The following is a 21132-nucleotide window of genomic DNA, read 5'->3' as shown; positions in this document are numbered from 1 at the left end:
CACACACACACATACAGGAACTAATAGATGTGACTTCTCCGTGACACTTTGAGAAATATATTCAGACACTTGGCCATTAGCAGACAGAATCAATAATGTATAAGGCGTCTGCATAGACATAAAAAGACAGAGGGAAAATGTGTGTACCAAACACAGGTCAAAGGGTCACTTTGACTGGAGTTTCTTCACTAAGAAGAATTAACTAAGACAGACAAGCAGGCAAAAGCTTTGCCTAAGTTTGATTCCTTTTTTTTGTGTTTATCTTTTTCATCTGCCGACATCTTCGAAAATGTCTCGGGGCTATTTTCTACTTGTCCCACATGCTCTGGTTGTTTTTTAGATTTCTATTTTGAGCATTGTCTCCTGTTGAAGGGAGGAAAACATGACAGGAGAGGCATGTTTTACAGGCTTTGGTACACTGGCACACTGGGTGTGAAATAAAGTAGTGACAGTGATGTTTTGATGTTTTAAATGTTTGAGATGTTCATAGTCGTGTGGAACTTGCAGGCCCTTTCACAGCATCCGAAATACAAAAACAACAACTTGAGCTTGACTGACCGAAAATACTTGTGAAAAATCAGGATGAAAAGAAGTACTAGGTTAAAAAAAAAAAGGATTAACTTGTTGTTGGTGTACCCAACTGATATGTGTCCTCTGCAATACCTTTACTTTATTCTGACAGTTCTTAGTTTCCCCTTTAACTTCCTCGTTTCCCCATGTTTTCTACTTTGTCCTTCAGCAGTGGCCCCCATTTCATCTGACTCCTGACTGGGCAGTTTCACAATGCAATAATCAATTTTACTGTGAAACTCGGAAAGAAATGGCTTTTTAAAACCATACATTATATTTCTGAAGGTCAGATAGTTTTAAATTGAAAGATATATTGTCCTCTCTTCCAAAATCGGTTTTCTATCGATATTGATTTCTGACTTTTGAAGCAAATGAAAAGATTAGTCTTATAATTTTGTAACCTTGGAATGATTCTAACCTACCATAGTGCTATACAATATACATAAATATGGTCAAACTGGGAGATGAATGCACATGGTGAAGTCCCCTGATTCATTGCGACTTATACAGTAAACTTAATATTTTGAGCCAGAAATAGAATTAAATTAAAATACTTAACGGTTTCTTGTGAAAAAAGACATTTATCTCAATAATACAACAAGACCTCAATAATACATTGTTTAAAATGCAGATTTGACACATTAATAATGTTATTATTACATTAAATATTTTTCAATAACATGATGTAATTAGGTGAAATATGTTTTATTTATGCACATGGCACACCAGCATATCAATCCAGTTAAATGAGTATCCCTGAAAGAGCTGCAATTTAATAACATATGAGTCATACTCCAGCTGCAAACGTCAGAACATCTTAAATAGTAATTAGGAAACAACAGTAATAGTTGCAGATAATGCGAATATATTCAGATTTAGCGTTATGAGCATTGAACACATTTTAACCTTGTTTTTTAATTTAGTATTGTATCAATTTCACATTTATTCCTTATACATTTAGCTCAACTTCCACACAGGGATCATATTAATCCTGCTGCCAGGCTGCCGCATTGCTCCGTGTCTCCTGCGCTATGGTGAGTCTGACTTCTGGCAGTTGTTTAATAAATGAGTTTTCAAGAGACAATTAATTTGACTCCCAAAGGGCTAAATTATCTGAGTCAACCAACAATGAACAAAACGATTTAATTTGCGAGAACGAATGCTGTGAGTAGTCATGGAAACGCGTGCCTCCTGCAGCCCATTTGTAAACTAAGCAACAGGAAATAAAACGCGTCCATATATGAAACTGAAAACGAATGTTAAAAGCAAAGCTAATTAAAAACGCATCCGAACCCCTTTGTAGATGTTCTCACAATATAGTTGGTTGAAGTCGCGCTGCTTTTACTGTAAGAGCTGATGATGGTAATTAATATTCAGGGATGCCTTGACGTGACTGATATGTGGTATTTGTTCCAAAGGGAATTTGTTTCCCTACAGTCTGTTTATAGGCACAATATATCATAAGGCTTTCAGTGGTAATCACCAATGATGCTGCAATCCTGAACCATTTAGGTCCTGACTCCATATCCCCACCAGTTAAATGGAGCTATAGTCATTATGTCTTTGTGTGCATGAGTGTGTCTGTCTTAGTCAGCATTATCACTCCATTACAGGTGCGGGGTTTTTTCTTTTTTTTCACACAGCCCTCGTTCTGTTGTTATGCATGTGTCTGCATGTGTGTGTTTGTGTGTACGGTGCTATTTGCACAATTGCAAACACAGCACTCTCCCCTTCAGATACATACAGCGGTCTCTCCTGACAAGTGCACTCAATCATGCTAATTTTTCACGAATGCAGCATTATTCCACTGGCACGAACAAAACTGTGAGTTTACCTCCACAAGCTTTTGAGAAAGGGTGACAAGCTATTTTGTTTTAGCGTTTCTGAACTTGTAAAAAAAAAAAAAAACATCATGCAACACTTGATGTGTGGATCTTTTTCAAACTTAGTTGCTGGAAGTTAAAAAAAATAATAAATAAAATGACAACACCTGCTGCAGTTTCACAGCTTCATTCTGCATCACCAGCAGTTACACACTTATTCATCCAAAGTCAACTTTCTTCGAACTCAAACTCTGTCTTGAAAGTAACAGGAACAAATTTAGAGTCGTGCCAAGCTGTCATTCACTTTGTGACAATGACTTGAGACGCTGATTATCACCAACAGTGATAATTATTCAGACGTCAACTCTCTGGTGCTTGACTGGTGCATTTACAGACTATAATATAGACACACTGCTGATTTCTGAATTCACATGAGAGTATGTTGCCTCTGCAAAATAGAAAACCCAACATATGACAGAGGCAGAGCAAAGTAATGGAAAGTAGAGTCAAAGTGATTTGAAAGATGTGTGAAGGCGAAAATGTGAAGCGTCTGCATATAAATACTACTAATAAAAATAAAAGGTAAATATGGTCAAGATTTACTGCACAGGAGCACCAAATGACCATGAGATGTCATCAAAATAATAGTGTAAAGAAAAAATATTAGGTTTACCCTTGAAATGTACCTTGAAAGGTTTCTGTTCCACCACCAATGCCTAAGTCACCCTCCAAAACTTCACTTATAACTCATAAATGACGGCTGTACCAATCTGCAGCTTGCAAGGGCAGCGAGTTAATACACCACAAACAATTAAAAAGTACTTATGAGTTATCTAGTAAACAGAGCAATTCGCTACTTTATCTCCAGAATGTGCATTTTTGGAGGCGTACGCTTACATTTGTTTATTCTATATACCTTCCCTTTGGAAACATTAAAAGTGTATGTGTGTGTGTGTGTGTGTGTGTGTGTGTGTGTGTGTGTGTGTGTGTGTGTGTGTGTGTGTGAAGGTGGATGATATCATTTAAAATCTGGATTTGGTCTTATGCATTTTTTCAACTAGAAATATTAATAAAATCAACAAAAAGAAATCACACCACACTTTGAATTTACATCAACAACAATAACAATGTTAGTTCAAGTTATCAAAACTAATTCTCTATATCTAGGACAAGTTAGTGAGTAGTTTCTTTAGTAAAGTAATATGCCTGAAAATAAATGAACTTAAATGGACACTTGGAATAAAAAAACAACAACAAAAAAAACAACCTTGGATTTCATTCATGCACGTGACTTTTCATATTACATGTGGGTGTATTTTGTTTTGTTTCTTTTACGGTTGTTATACTTGGTTATATTTTCTATTGCAATGACATTTTGCTAAGTGAACAAATATCGAGTGAAAACACTCCATAAGCAAACTTGAAAAACTTTAGTACTTAAGTTGTATCACCTCTGGTCAAGACCGATGATAATATGAAAAACTACTTTTTAGGTTCGAGTGCACAAAAATATAAGAAATCCAGGTTGTAAAATGAGTCATTTCAGGGTCTCTGACGTTCAACAAAGGTTATAAAACTTCCTCCATCCTTTCAATTTCAGGATTCTAGATATTTTTCTGTGTTTACTGAACTGGTGCTTTGGAGCCCTGGGATGACTCTCGAGAATGAGCACTGTCAATAAAATTGAATAAAACTTTGGATGTCACACAAACGTACAACAGCCTTGTTGAAGACTAAGGTTTTGCAATCCAGGATTAAATCGTCAATTAAAATAAATAGGTGGTTATAGGCCAAAGGTCTAGAATAACTTTTACTGTTTCATATTTTTGGCACTCAGAATTTCGATTTTTTTTCATAAAAACCAAAAATATATCTCCAACTCAACTAAAGGAGGTTGGCGCAGTCTTAAACTGCCTTGAATAGTTCATGGACAGATCATTTTCAGTGTGGAGATTAATAATGCCCCTTGAAGTGAGTAAAAGAAAGTGCGAGCGCATTTTATGTGCACGTGTGTGTGCTTGCTCTCCTTGAGGATATCACTCTATTAAAAGTCAGGAGTGCCTGAAGAGAACAAACAGCATTATGCACACACTGAAAGATGCTTCTGTCACACACACGCGCGCGAGCACACACAGACACACACACACACGCGCACGCACGCACTAAAACAGATAGGTGAGCTTGAGAGTTGGTCGGCTTCATAAACTGTGTAAAACCAAACACACATTTACCATTGAGACCTTCTTGCCTGCTCAATAAAGATGTGAGAAGCTTCACAGCACAGAGTGACTATAAAGAGATTAAAATGAAACCCGCACTTCGTCTTGTGGAGAACGAGCACTCCAATGCACCTACGGAAAGCAGCTTTGACAACATATTTTGCTTCTTGCTAAGGTGGCCTATGCTCCAAAAAAAAAAATCCCTCTAAGCTTTACAATGCCTTTATAGACACAACCACATACTGTAATGCACTTGAGGGGTATATATACAGTACACACACACGTGCATTTTTTTTCCTTTCTAATGCTGATATTAGAATAAATCAAAATGATAGAAAATCAACGTTTGCACGGTTGCCATGTCCATGTGCTGACAGCGCGTGCAAACATAGTTTAAAAAAGTCATCTTTTTTGTGTTTCCCACTTAAATTGCGGTGATGATTACAAACAGGGTGGAGAAAGATGTGCTGTAATTGTATAGCGTGAAGACAGTCAGGAGAAGGAGTGACGCTCAAGTCATTATTGCTTTTGAATAAGTGCAGATTTGTACTCCAAAGCGTATGGGCTGTTTCTGGTTGCTTGCATGCAGTAACAGTGAGCGGCCGTGAGTCACATGCAGTCTGTCTGAGTTGGACCAAGTTTATCTGTCGTGTGTAATGGTGTAACAGCTGATGATGAATTACAACTAACTGGTAAAATCAAAAATACCCTCTTGATCCAGTTGATGTGCCAGTATTCATTAAAAATAAGCAGATTCAAATAATATTTGTCAAAACATCAAATGAACCTAAAGAGTAAAGATTTATCAGCAAATTTAAGCAAAATGGCCACAGTCAGTCATACAAAATAATAAACTGGACTCACAGACAATCATGCCCTTTTTTTTTTAAACTGTTATATATACATATATAAAACGTAATGATTAATGTCAATATAAATCCATAACTCTGTTCAGCTATACATATGTGTTATTCTTGTGCATAACCCCCCTTCCCCCAATGCCTTGTACGAAGACACCCCAAGCCATTTAGCCCTTTAGACCTGCACAAACAAACTAATCTGTACCGAACTGCCTGTTTTTGTACATATGGCAATAAAGTTCTTGACTCCACTTGAAATGCTTTATCAAAAGCTTGCAGAAAAATACAAATTGGATGCGCACTTTAAGTACGTATGTATGTGCAATAAAAGATTCAACCCAGCACTGTTATGGAATTATCATGCAATGCTTTCAATATGGTGCAGGATGAGAAGATGAAGTACATCGAGGGTTTGAATTTCCGGACACTCGATCTCTTCTTTTCCTGGCTCAAGTACTCTATAAATTATGCACTATATCTGTACATTCTTTTTCTCCCGTAACAGCGGGATGGGTGGGTGCAGAGTGTGTGGGTCAGCTGTCACATGCACGTACATGGGTTCTAATAATAAGCAACGAATAACTAACGTTATGCAAGAAAATTCAGCTGAGCCACATGGTCATGCATACTATACAGGGATCCGACATGTACGTGACATGTAAGTGATGTTAAGCTATTGATGGATCTAAAGTTTTCATGAACATACACGTTTGTGCTGATTTTCATAAACAAGATGAACTTCTGCTTCCTCTCCTCTCTAGCTCTATATAAAGCTAATATTTTTCAACACATAATTCAGTAAAGCTAAATTAAACAGGCACTTCTTCAAAAAGAAGCTGACTTCATATCAATGCCATTAATGATCACTTGGTCCTGTTTTTAACCCAACATATCAGTTTTATTCAAATAAAATACAAAATTCCCTTTCTTTTTATTTTATAGATCATCTGTGCATTTACTCATCAAGTATTGATGAAACCAGCGCAGTATATATTGTATTTCACTTTCCTCTAATGTAATCCAGCGACTTATTACAACTACTGTATAAAGCAAACAGCATCAGCGTGTGAAGAAACCATTGCAGGCTCCATCAGGTTGTACTTGCCTGCGCCATGGATTACCTTGGACTCCAAACTGAGTTTTAATTTGACTCGAAGCATTTTTTTAGCATTGGTCCCAGTATGCCAGTGATGATGGTTATATATCAGTTGATAAGGAACATCCTCTCATCTTTGGTTAGAGGGAGAGGCAATCCCACCTCCTCTCATAATTTGAATGTTGTTTCTGTCAATAATATAGATTTTTAAGGGTAAGAATGAAATGTGTGGCTTCACCTTGAGCCGGGATATCCCAGAGGTCTGTGGTTTGCAATGGTGAGGTCTGGAAAGCCAATGAGCTCGCATAAACAACTGAACATACTTACGATTTAAAAGCACAGCAAACTGCAGTAAGTGGACCTTGCTTTTCTGACATTACTCTGTAAAACGTGCAGTCACACAGTACAGTACGCAGGACAACAGTTATCCTTATTGATTATTATTTGTATTGAAAAGTTGCCGCTTCTTAAGTTGTGTAATACAGGAACACCTACATGGGGATGAAAAGGTACACTCAACATTAGTATGTGTGATGGAGTGGATGTCCATGCACTCCATGTCCATGCACAAGCATAAATACATAAACCACTCAGACATAGATACTGTTGGAAGATTTAACGATCCATAAGTCACATCAATCTCCCTTTCATCTAACTACACAGCAGCGCTCTCTTCCAGCGTGATTAGTCTTTTAATCATCGCTTCAAAAAACACACACACACACACACACACACACACACACACACACACACACACACACACACACACACACACACACACACACACACACACACACACACACACACACACACACACACACACACACACACGGAAAAGAAAAATCTGTTTCTCATATTAAGTTGCATGAGACAACAAAGCAACAGCAGCAGGGATTTCATAATTTACAGTAATACAGCTGATGCTTTCTCTGGTTGGTATTCAGCCCAAGAGCTGAAGAGTGAGTGTGTGGACGGGAAGATGAAGGGATGCCAGAGTAAAGAATTGCCAGTGAGTGCCTGATGGGATCAGTCACCCATAGGTGCTAAGGTCAGTCGGATAGAACTGTTAAAAGACTACAGAGAAATCATAACACTGTAGTGAGGGGTTACTGACACTTTGCCCTTTTTTAAAATTTAATTTGACCTTTTTTTTAATATAGGAAATCTCATCGAGACACGTGGTAACTTTCAATAGAGGCATGTTAAAACACAAAATACAAACTTAATAAACATTCTAAAAACAGATAGACATAATAAAATAGAAGGACATGAATCAGAAAGTGCAGTGGTATGATATTTGATGCATTCAATATTTTTTTAATGGCTAAGAACACAACTACAGAGTGTCTCAGTCGGTAATTATTCTGTACATCAACAACTCAAAGACATTTTACCATATGGGGAACCAGCCAGTGTGAGTGGGAATACCTTCAAACACACGGATATCAACAATTTAAAACTCGAGGCATTAGATATGAATTCAGCACATTAGAAGAGCCCCACTTACTCTGAATTGCCGATTAGTCATCCTTAATTGATGAAATATGATGAAGATACTGAGACCATGTATTTCAAGTGTACATGCTGCAAATTGTATTCACCGTGTGTTCAGCGGAGATCAGCGTACAGCTCACCGGGGGGAGTTGACAAGCTGCAGCAGGTACTTTTTCCTAACGCTTGAACTAACAAGACAAACAAAGTAACAGCCCCTTTTCAGAAAGCGAGGAATGAAAGATAACTGAGTGCTACTAGAATTAGAAATGAGATCAAAGAGTCATATATTCACTGAACTGCAGCACTAGTTGTTTAGGTTAATGTGCAGCTGAGTGAGGCTGAACTGAAATGAACGATCACTGAAAGCACTAATATTTTTTATTAGGCACTAATATTATTTTTCTTCAAATTTTTAAAAACCTTAAATAAAGATGCTGAGGGGAGGCAAACCGGTACTGAGTGGGAGGTTTGTGGGACTGCTCGGTGACAGCACTTGTTTAAATATGGTAATTACTCCCATGTAGGAGCAACAGGAGCATTTAGGTGTAATCTCACATATCGTTTCAAAATAAACTCATCTGCATGAACTGGAATCATGGCTCTCCATGTCTGACATGAAAACAGCTATATCAATGCACCATCATCACAATTCCAAACAACTTTGAAGTTGAAGGAAATGTTGCACCTTTTGATGATGTTTTCAGTCACAACGGCTTACTAAATGAGCTGCAGACATATGCAAATTTTAAATAAGACCCCAACATTTCTTCACGGTCTCCTAACATTTTTCCAAGTTATGAATGTCTTTCTCTTGATGTTAAACCTTATGGGATTGAAATGACTCCTTACTCTTGTTCTTCCTTTAATTGAATGTGGTAAGCAGACTGCACACGGTGTATGGGGAGATTGTATGCACATGCAATAAACAACAAAAACAGTTTTTATGCTACCGCAAAGGATATTGCCATAACTGCTAGTTTTGTCTGGGACAGGCCAAAATTACAAAATAAAAACCCAACTTTAGGAGATTCAGAGATGTGTCCAGTCTAAACCGTGGAAGAGCGAATGCTTTCCGTGACTAGTGGAGGTGAGACGAGTCACAATTAAAAATGAGAGCATGCTCATAGTTTTCTGTATGGTCGAAATTACTTGTGATTATCAGTTCAGATAGTTGAACTGTCAGCAGCAACTTCTGCAGTAACATTCTGAGGCACGGGAGGCAAAATAGTTTGCACAAAAAAAACACCTGAGATATTGTTTATATTACAGTACATTCAATCCATATTGAAAGTGTATGCATGAACAAAATTCCAAAATGGTGGTGTGCCATAGATTCATAAAACTGTGGACACACACTTTTACTCCCATGGATCGTGTTCTCAACGTGTCCACATAAATGGGCAAAGTAAAACTTTCATTGAATGCTGATGCAGCTGGTCAGTGTTCTTTGCAGTGAGTAATGGCAACAAACAGTATGGTTTCAGGAAGACAAAGTGTGTGTGAGGTTGTGGATACGAAAAGCCAAAAGCAAACAAAAATGCAGGAAGTGAGAAATAGTGGGTGCTCTGGGGTAACGCAATAAGTTCATCAACCGGACTGTGACCAAAATGAAGAAATGGTTGATTTTCAAGATGGCCCAAAACAAAATGGTCAACATCTTAACAAAGCTTGCCTGTAACTGAGATTAAGACACACTTAAGTTTAAAACCTGATGTCTCAATATTTAGCAAAACCAAGCTGGTTGGAACTCTTTAGTTATAAATTAGGCTCTTATACAGTATATTAGAAAACAAAAACTACTACTCTGCTCTTAATAGTGTCAGAGGGAATGCTTCAACTACTGAAAGTGATACTAATAATGTAGTCATTTCTCCTTATTAACATGTCTGACATGAAGGTGACGTTATTACCACGAAGTTGGTGAAACAAGGCCGACTTTACTTAATTCTGCCACCTGCCACGTCTCGGCATCACCTGAATATTTCAGCTGCTCTTCGGCCCGAAACGGCTTTCACAACTGATCAGCAGTGGCAATTCCAGACTGGCCAATTCTGTAATGCTGATACGGCACATGATCAACTATTCAGCTGATATTGATTTGAGATTTCAACTTTCATCCGTTTCCACAACACCGGTGTGCGGAGCCACTGCATCAATGAAGTTTTTATACCGGTTCTGAAGGTGGAACGTTTTTTTCACGGTCACGAATCCCCCCTGGAGAGACTGCCGGAGGCTATGGAGTGCTGTTACTGCGCATGCGCACCCATGAAGATAAATGTGTCTGAGATGATTAAAAAGGCAATAATTGCTCTTGGAGCACATATCAACGTCCAAATATTAAAATGTATCGTTATGATGAGTCTGACTTTTACGTACCATCTTTCCCTCGTCTCCGGAACACATGCAGGCAATGGTCAGAGTAGCTATATAGTGACCATGTTCTCCCATCAAAGCTGTTTTTAAAGATCTCAGCATTTGTGTGGGAAGTGTCGAGTGTCTCCTTCAGGCTTTGTTTCATACATGTTCAACAGTTACACACGGGGCTCTCGAGCTGTGGCATGATGGTACTATGGTGCTTGAGCAAGTCCCAGTGCATGGAGGCATTATTGGCCATCAACACCACTGTGGCCAACCATCTATTTATTTGTCGGGTTGGTTTCCTGTGACCACCACCTCCTCTGGAATATAAAGTTCAAGTGTTGGCCTTTTCAGATGGTGGAGGAGATTTGTGTGCATCACGCACCGTATGTGGTGCTTGACAAGAGAAGTGAGCCTCCAGAGAGCTTTCGGACTGCAACAGAAACTCTGGAAGTGTTGTGCTATTGTACAGGGTGACTTCCCTGAAGGTGATGGCGGCTAAATAGGAATCAGGGATGGCTTTCTGCTTTGTATGTGCGCAGTCGCATAGCTTTCTCATTGTGAAAAACCTAATATAGTACAGAAATCCAACTTAAGTCTAATCCAAACCTGGATAACAGAAGAAATGCTAATAAAGATTATTCCCAACCACGTAATGTGTGGGCATGATGGGGTGGACGGACACAGGTTTCAATATTTAGAGAATCCAACTTAATTCTTTGCAAAAACCAACATTTTCTATGTTCCCTGTGTACATGACAAAAAAAGTCCAGAACATTATACATTCATACATACAAAAAAAAAAAAAAAAGAGCTTGAAAAGGTCACTGCTCCAACAATATGCAAAGTTTTAGGTGGCTTTTTCTATATGTAAAAAGCTATTTATTCAGTTGTTTTAGTTACCATGGCTGTAAAACCAGTATCTTTGGAGGAGCATACAAAGTATAAATCTGGTCTCACAAATACCAAAATATATTAGATAATGAATGAAAACACTGGAAAGGACTGTACCGTAACTGTTTTACAAGTTTAATCAGTTGAATATTGACAAAGATTGAAAAACATCTGACGATTGTGACATTATACTGACGGTATTTTAGAGGAAACTTATTTTTAAAAGGAAAGAAAGGATGAAAGCCAAAATGTTATGTGGAACTAAGATGAGGACTCTAAACATCAGTCCTAATGCAGTAAATCAATGCATGGTAATGTCAATACTTAGAATAAGCACATGAGCCAAACGTAAACTGGCCTAAATTTAAGAGGGGAAGAGATGAAGGAGCAAGTGAAGAAGACAAAGATAAAGACACATAAGCAGAATAAATACTAAAATAAATCACAGAGAAGACAGAGAGCCGTTGAATAAATTTATCCCATTCTATTGTCCCCCCCCTGTATCTCTCACCACAGGAGGCATAAAGGCTTTGTGTGAATGTGTGGGTGTGATAGTAAGGGAGAGAGTGATGATGAAGATGACCCTGGCGCTGACGTATATGGCAACATAAGGCACGTGCACATGAGCGACATCCATGACACTGTGCAATGTGGAATATTCCCTTGACACACCTGCACATACGTACATATATGACACTGGGTAATTGGGGCCCCCGGGGCTGATCTCTGGGCTCCGGTGCCAAGGGCGTGCATTCCTTACAGGGAGGCAGATAAATCAACTGTTAATAAGCCTGCAGGCATCAAGCCTCTATTTACGACTCCTCTTTCTACAAGGCTGGAGTCACCGGCACGACTGTGGTCTCGCACACACATATGAACACACTTCATCTTTATCAGATCGGGGCCCCTTCAAAGATACCCCACCCTGTATCTGTATGTCAAGTGAGGAAAAATGTCTCCTGTGATGTCATATCTTAAGTATTTTTCATCAGTGCCTCATTACTCCCGTTCGATAAAGGGTTTCTCATGCGCACGCAAGCACGCACGCACGCAGGCACGCACGCAGGCACGCACGCACGCACGCACGCACACACACACACACACGCACACACGCACACGACAGCGGCTATGTCAGGCTGTACTGGTAGCGGGAGCTCAGTACAACAGCGCAGTGGAGAACAGTATTGATTCATCCACAGAAAGTCACCTTCCTCCTCACCCCGCATCAGCCCGTGCCTTGAGGCCTCCGGTCATTCCGCTCAGCCAATTTGTATGGTTGTTGTTATTATTAGTGTTTCTCTCGTATAGTGCTTTGGTCTCAGGGCACGGACACACCGCTTTATGATGCCGCGCCTAATAAACATCATTGTGATTTTCCCAGGCTAGTAATTAAGTGTGGGGCTAATTTGTCATAGTTAGTTAGAGCGTGGCACAACGCCAAGAGAGGGCTGCCTTGGAGGAGTACGGTGGCTGAGAAGGCCAGAAGTTTAATACACACTGTTTATCGAAAGGCAATGTCGCATAATTGCACTGGCGCTGGTTTGGGGCAGAGCAGAGGGCAGAGAGAGGATGTCCGATATAGAATTTGACTTGTACCACATTGTGAGCAAGGTGCTATTAAGCTTTGATAGATGTATTTGCAGCCAGCATAAGGACTGCTGAGAACCTATGGTTCAATCTGGAATAATCGCAATATTTTGTGATTGGATTCTTGAAACACTTTAATATACGTTATCATCCTTAAGCGTTTGTAAGGTGGATATCACAAAGAAAAGAAGACAACTGGAATTTCTAATTGAAAAGGAGGAGCAGATTCGTTTTAGCATTCTGCTGTTGTACATTTAATGGCAGTAAAAAAAACAAAAAAAAACAACGACTTACACAACTGAGAGGTTAATCATTTTGCCTTGAAGTTATTGTTTGTCTTGGGAAAATTTTTTTTAATTAGAGCATTTTTGTGTCACAGCTTACAAATGAAACCATGATGCATTGATGAGGATGATAATAAAGGTTTTGTAGAGCGGGAACTGAGACAACAGCTCATCGCATAGTCCTAATTTACTTGTCAAAAATTTCTATTTGACCCAATACACTCTTCCTCAACATAACAATATTTGTTATTTCGCCACGGCAGTAAACATTGCTGTGAACAAATAACAAGCAGTTTTGTACTATTTATAACAGATGTAAGGGGATTAGTCTGTGTGTGTGTGTGTGTGTGTGTGTGTGTGTGTGTGTGTGTGTGTGTGTGTGTGTGTGTGTGTGTGTGTGTCTTGCACATGGGTGTCAAAACAGCGCTGATATTTTTAGTAAACGACATTGATGTTTTCAAAATAATAGCACCTTGTCAAGGGGAGGGATATATTCAGCCGTGGGAAACCAGTCAGGTCTGACAATTGATGTCAGAAACAGGAAAAAAAAAAGTGTTAATGTTCAGCAACATTGATGAATTCTAAACTGTGGATGGATAGACAACTTATTATTCTTGTGGTGTTCTTCTTTAGTACTTTGCCATGAAAAAAACAGAACACCACCAATGAACCTGCAAACGGGTTATGAATTTTTTGCTCCACTGATAAATGCACAAAGTGTAAAGTGGCTAAAAGCCTAAACTGGTATGATCAACAAAAGATCAAAAAGAGCTTCACATATAAAAACCACACATTGTGTCATAATATGTTTGTCGCTTCATCACTTAAACATGTACTGTGTTCCTGTGGTCCATGTTGAAGAAACCACAAGTTGACAGAGGCAGAGATGCATTCTGGAAACTTTCAGTCCCGTCAGTCATGAACATATATCAACCACCTACACAATATGGCAGACAACAAATAAACCTTCAGAGACGCGGAATATTGAAATACTGTGTGAACGGAAAACAGAAACTGAAGATGTTCACTTCCCTCCCAAAATGTTAGACGCAAGTTTGGCGGAGCGTCGACGTAACTTCTCGGTGGTCCAACCTCACAACCTCCAGAACTTGACAGATCTGCTCCTAACATGCCTGATACTGTGAGGAAATGTTTTTTGCAAGGTCCACATCTCAATGACTCAGAGCTTTTCTACTGCATAAGGATGGTATATGGAATACGAGGCAGGTCTGATCATTGTTAATGTAACTAATAAACAGAAATTTGACATGCAGGTATGTTTATGTATTCACATAAGTATAAGATTAACGTAACGTCAAACACAACAACCTGAAGTCATGAACACTATAGTGTGTTTACAAAACACACAAGCACACTCATGTCACATTTGTTTTAGTGAATAGGGGAATAATATCTTTGTAGATGCACACTCTTAAGGTTGTAATTTAGACAAGTAAATCAAAAGAAATTGATCTGGACACACAATGAGTCAATGAGCAGCGCTCCTCATCGCAACGCCTACTGTGTTATTTCACATCATCATGCAACCTGGAGATTGTTAGTTTCACCCACCGGCTTTTCATCTACAAAAGACAGACTGATTAGAGTCTCTCAGGTTGCGTTGAGAATGTTGTGATGTGTTACAACTGTGAATCCAATCCATCTCTCATTGCCTTTGGTGACATTACACAATTACCCAGCTGCTTCCTGTGATTAAAGAAACATTCCTGTTCGGACAACGGACAATCCCTGACTTCTCCTCTTCTTCTTCTACCTGCACTTTAGCTTTGTTTCTGCACCGGTCCACACAGTGTCATAATGATTTCTATTATAAAACCCTTCAGAATCAAAGAAAAAAAAAAAAAGTTTCTTGTTGCATTACTTTGCCATCATCCTATCACAAGGTCTATTTTAGAAAAAGAACTCGCGACAGATGACCTGATGAGGTTGCCTCCTCACTTTTTAACTGTGGTGACGGTCAAACCCAGATAAAGGCTTTGTGTGGAGTGAATATTTATTGTATCCTGACCCTACTGCTGTCCTAATGTTTTTGATTAGGATAGGACATTACTGACTTTAATTAGATACCAAGTACTTTCTTTAGTTAATAGTAAATATAAAAAAAAACTAACAAAAACCAGGATGGTTACATGGGAGTTTGTTATCTGTATGTAAAATGTTAAATTGAATGAAAAATAAATACAAGTATTTGCATGCAGGTGCACACACACACACACATCCGTCTGTGTGTGTCTACCCCCTCTTTATCCTCTACCCACATTTCATGTCCGCTAATTTACCCTTTCCTTCATTCTGCCACCCCCTTCTTTGCTCTTTCGATCCTCTGCTCACTCAATCATCTTCTCAAACTCACCGCCGCATATTTTCCATCTTCCTTCCCCCTTCTTCCACCTATCTTTATTTTCCTTTCCAAACTCTCTCCCCTTCTCTATTTAGCACTCAGGCTCACTCCATCATCAAATTTCTCGGGCCTTCAGTTGACCTAAAGTTAAACCTTCTGCATCCTCTCGACGAGCCGTCACTTTTTCTCTGTTGCTTTTTACCCTTTGCTTTTCCTCCAAATGCACACTTGGGAAGTATTTCTGATTGTGAACTTTTCTGTCATCATGCTGACAATAAATCATTAAGGGTACCCAGACTATAGCAGCACTATCTTCCTTGTGCTTTCTGATCCATAAATACATACTGTACATGAATATCTCTCATGGATCAGTTTCTATTTCTTCTTGAAAGGATTTACTCAGAAGTAAGACCTTCCCACGCTCTAAATCCTTATGGATTCAAATATCAGCAGAGAATCAGGCCCTGTTATGTTTTTAAATGACTTATTGTTGTGCAATTATTCAATGTACATCATAATAAGCAGACTTTTGTAAATGCTTTTCCAATCTATGCACGTCTACAGTTTTATTCATTTATGGATGTTTGTGTCCGTTTTTCCAGAAAGCAGGACGTCACAGCCACAACACATCAAATACCATGAAGCATTTACCAAAACGTCCATCTGCATTATAATGACAAACTCTCATTTATTCATGGCCAGAGTACAATTCTACAGAAGACTCTTGATATTCCTCGCAACGGGGAGAAATTCGCATGGCTATCTTATTTCTGCTGATGGCAACGCTATGCTAATGGTGTTTGAATTTTCTGCGCACCCTTCCAAACAAGCCCCTCAAGCAAAGGTTTAGGTGGATCTGTCAAGGAAAGCATACAGTATGTGCCAAACTATGCATGCATATCATTGCGGCATGCAAGGTTTCCCTTTCTTCAGATGGTCTGCATGGTTATCTTTGCCTCAAATAAATATGCTGACCTTATGTACACTCATTAAAAAAAAAAAGAAAAAAAAGCTGCTGCACTCTTCACATTGCTGACAATATGAAAATTGGCACTCGCCATTAAGTCAATTTGACTGGAAGAAGATGGTGAACCATCTTCTAGTGTCATTTTGTAGCTTTAGTTTGCGGGTTTAATTCCATCCAGTTGAATGTAATTCATATAGCGCAAATGAGCAAGACAACAAAAAAGTGTAAGCACGATTAACGTCAAAGCAAAGACACTAATTGTGGAAATGGCTCATATACACTTGTACCAACAGACTCTACAAATACATATAATATATTGGTGTGCATTAGTTTGAGGAGGATGTAATAATTACATCCAGGGTAGTCTCGTAGTACAAGTGCAGAAACAACAGTTTTCACATGATTCAGATGATAAATGTTAACAGAAGTTCGTATTTTTCATGGAGCGATGACGGCAGGATTATGTATCACCGTGCTATAAAACCCATTCTGTTTGCATCGAAGCAAACGTTTCTGCGTATGAGTATGGACACATTCCAAACTAATGGCAGCAATCTACATAGCCAAAAAAGCAGTCTCCACAAAAATGGTTGAAGTACAGTTTCTGTCCCCACCAACAAGCTGCCAGTGATATTACACTCTATCCATGCTCATAGTAAGGACTAGAAATACATCAAACTGGAAGAAAAAAAAGCCAAAAGGCAAATTTGAAAAGATAAAAAGCAAATCCAGTGCTCAATAACATCAGTGCTGATGTGCAACCTAAACGCCTATTGCTCTACACATAAGCACATAGCAAGAAAATACTATATTTCTCTCCAAAAATAACAGAGAAATCTGGAAATGGCGCTCCCTACATCCATCTTCTACCCCTCTCAGCTGACATTGTGTGAATAGTAGGTTCCATCCCGAACCAGTCCATCACAGAGCAAACACAGAGTGACCATCCAATCATGTTTCACTGAGGCCAATCCAGAGTAAATTAGCAAGCCCGTGTTTGGATTGTGGAAGGAAACTATAGAGAAAACTCCTGTAGTGAAAGGAAGGACATGCAAACTTCACATAGCAGAAACTCTGGCCTGGAATTAAACCAAAACCCTTCTGTTGTTAGATAGTGTTGACCGATGCTTCACAATGCTGCCCTCAGGAAAGATTGACAATTTAAAATATACATTTCAATAATCACACTAAAATCCATATTTAGAATCTAAAAAAGAACACAATATCAAATATATAATTTTCACTTTCAGTAATTGTATGTGTGCAGCATCTTACACTTTTTAGTTGAGTATGTCGCAGGAAAAACCATAAAGCAACTGAATGAAAGACAAAACGCTTTAAAATCAACAAACTTAAACTCATGATTAGAAAAGATCAATAAACCATGTATTTTACACTAGATAGTCAAGAGAGAAAAGTGGAGCAATGAATCAGGCTGAACTCCCGAGCAGCCAGGAATATTATCTACATGCCAGCGAGTGCTCAAAGTTTGACGCTGATACAGAAACACATCCGTTGAATCCCCGGTGCACATTGTTCATTATTCTTTTGCACGGGCAAACAGTTTGCAGTGTACGGGAGGTGCCGAATGTACGCAGGAATTAGTGAACACTGAGTCGAGCATCCCATTTTTCACTGGTGCTAAACGAGCTTGTCAGCTGCAGCAAGCCCGGAGGGGGAAATACATAAGTTAACACCTGCGCTGCAAAGTAAGCCACACTTTGTTACTTCAGAGATTTCGTACGCGATTGTTCGAGGATGTAATGGCTTCGTCTACGGCACGGCCACAAAGTTAAAAGGTCGGGATGCTGAGAGGTTTGTCACTTTCAGCTCATATATTGCTAAGCAACATGCACCGTATATGTGCAAACAGCAGCTGGAACCGGTATAAACTGCTTTATCCTAAGCAGGTTAACGTGGAACTGGAACAGACAATGGTTGAGAGCTGGTGACAGATGCAGATCCACATAAGATTCTCGATACTTATGATAACAGATGTGCTTCTCTGACGATGGATTTTTGTGTTAAATTTGATCTTGAGAGAGTATTTGCTGAAAATATAAAACTTGATATAACCCTAACTATATTAAAAGGGATTTGCTATTTAAAACTATTTTGTCACCTCTGTCTTCTGCGTGTTATAAAAATGTGTGACTGTACAAATATGCAAGCCTGCTCTACTGGTCTGCTGCACTGAAGTACAGGAATAATTCGCTGATCGCAAACGTTGTCAAGCGTGGAAATTTTTCAGCTGTGAAAACAGCAAAGACGCTCTGCGCGATATTTCAAAAACCTATGTACAAATTTAGTGATCAGCAGAATCTACATGCAGCCACGGTCAGTCAAGCAATTTCAACAAAGCATTCAGGTTTCACACTAAGAAGTCAAAGAGTTCACCACAGTCAGTCACTGTCATTCTCCTCCTGTCGTCCAACTGAAGCTCGCGGTAAAACTTAGTTTCTGTTCCGGTAGCTCTTAAGTAACTAATATCATATTGCTTTATTTCACAAATTAAAGATGTTTTAGTTTTGTGTCAACAACTTTGAGCTCCATTCTTACAACGCGAGAAAGAAATGTAGCTGAAAAGACTTTAATAAATACTTGAATCATCAGTACATGGCCTGGGTAATAGTCTCACATGCAAAGCTCTGTAATCAATAACCTCCAATGGTTTCTATCAAATTGGATGACAAGGACTATTGACTCTCCAACCAAACTCCAGTTTCTGTCAAGGTAATGGTGTTAAAATACATTATAACTCTTCTTATCACTGTCTGAGGGCCATAAATCTGCCTTTCCCATGAGCGTTTTAAATGGCTGCAGCTGCGTATGTTTGTGTTGAAATGTGTCTTGTGGATAGCCCAGGGACCTGCCACGACTATATGTGCTAAACTGAGCATATTAATGAAATAAAAAGGCTATGTGTAACATTGCACTAGCTGTAAAGGCTATAGAGCTGTCCCCAGTGACACAGAATAATGCGTTTAATGTGTTTCGGGTGTATGCAAAGAATGTATTTCTCCCAGCCTCCCACAGCAGCCCAGCGATGGAGGGAAGGAGAGAAAGGAGGAGGAGGAGAGAACAAAGAGGAAGGTAAAAGAACAAACATGTTTGGAGATGGGAGAGAGAGAGAGTGAAAGAGGAGGAGGAGGAGGAGGAGGAGGAGAAAGAGGACAAACATCCAGGAAAAGGGGTGAGAGAATAGTCAAGGGAGGGCACAAGAGGGAGGAGGGAGAAAATAGAAAACACAGTGTTTGCAAATCACAAATTAAAAGCACAAGCACGCCATCTACCAAAGAGTGTCCCAGAGGAAATATGGGCCTTTCAGCATGAAAACCTTATTTGGAGAAAACTGGAGGGAAGAGACGACCGTTACTTGGGCCTCCTGTTGTCATTTACAGCAGCGGCTAAGGAAACACCCGTACAAACACTCTACTAACATTTACAATATGGTCAACAAAAGTAATTCTCTCTCTCTCTCTCTCTCTCTCTCTCTCTCTCTCTCTCTCTCTCTCTCTCTCTCTCTCTCTCTCTCTCTCTCTCTCTCTCTCTCTCTCTCTCTCTCTCTCTCTCTCTCTCTCTCTCTCTCTCTCTCTCTCTCTCTCTCTCTCTCTCTCTCTCTCTCTCTCTCTCTCTCTCTCTCTCTCTCTCTCTCTCTCTCTCTCTCTCTCTCTCACACTCCACACAATAACAGTGAATAACATGCATTTTATGAGAACGTAAACTGTAATTTTGGGAGAGCAGTCAAAGTACAAACCTTCACTGAGACTTTATAATACTATAAATTGCTTCCTTTGAAAGTGGTTTATCATGTACATAGCTCAAAAATAGTTGAAATGGCTTGTGGTGAAATAAAGACTTAAATAAGGGCTTGCAATAAAGGTTCAAATCTGCAGAGAACAATTCACAAGCCATATTACCCAGTTTTACCGTCTCTAGACAAGGTATTGTCGTATTTCGTGGGGCTCCTCTAGTTTTACTGTGTTCTCAGTATAAATTCAGAAGATGAGTTACATTTACAGTAAAAAATGTTCAATTAAAAACTAGAAACCTCTTGTTCTTCAAAAGATCAGCGTTATCAAAAAATGAATGGCATTTGCACAAGTCTCACATTGTTTTGTCAACTGCATGAACACTGTTTACACACCACACGTTTTTTAAAAGTCTGACAGAGGTACTGAATGCACCTCTTTTATTATTCAGCGTCCTAAGATTACAATGCCTGGATTTATGTAGAATTTATAGTGGTAAAACAATTGCTAAAAGTGTAATGAGGTAACGATTCAGCCCATTTGTTTCAAGGTGATGTCAACTTTTATTATACTACAGTTCTTCAGTATAACAGCGTGTGTTGATGTTGCTGAGAAACCAATGATACAATTGTGTGAAACACTGATGAAACGCGGTGCTGCGTTATTATCACTGGGGAAGTCCTGGGGACACCACAATGACAAGTACTTCAGCGTACAACTGTGGTACAGCTCCACTTTTATATGGTAGTTTTTGGATTTTTAAAGAGTTGTTGGTATTAGAAGTACACATGTAGAATGTAGACTATATTAAACTAAATAATTGCAACTGCTTTGCAGCAGATGGTTTCAATCAAAGGATTTTGATA

General features: G+C 39.1%; 1 protein-coding gene across 2 annotated transcripts in view; it reads right to left on the bottom strand.

Annotated features, from left to right (window-relative positions):
* The window catches only part of epha6 (eph receptor A6), a gene marked incomplete at its 3' end in the record, with an annotated part of 170410 nt that overhangs the window by 54237 nt on the left and 95041 nt on the right, over positions 1-21132 (bottom strand). The gene's annotated exons all lie outside the window — the stretch shown is intronic.

This window comes from Lipophrys pholis (genome assembly GCF_963383615.2).
Source record: "Lipophrys pholis genome assembly, chromosome: 13".
Classification (NCBI taxonomy): domain Eukaryota; kingdom Metazoa; phylum Chordata; class Actinopteri; order Blenniiformes; family Blenniidae; genus Lipophrys; species Lipophrys pholis.
Note: the sequence above shows the minus strand (reverse complement) of the source record. Positions and strands in the feature narration are given on the sequence as shown.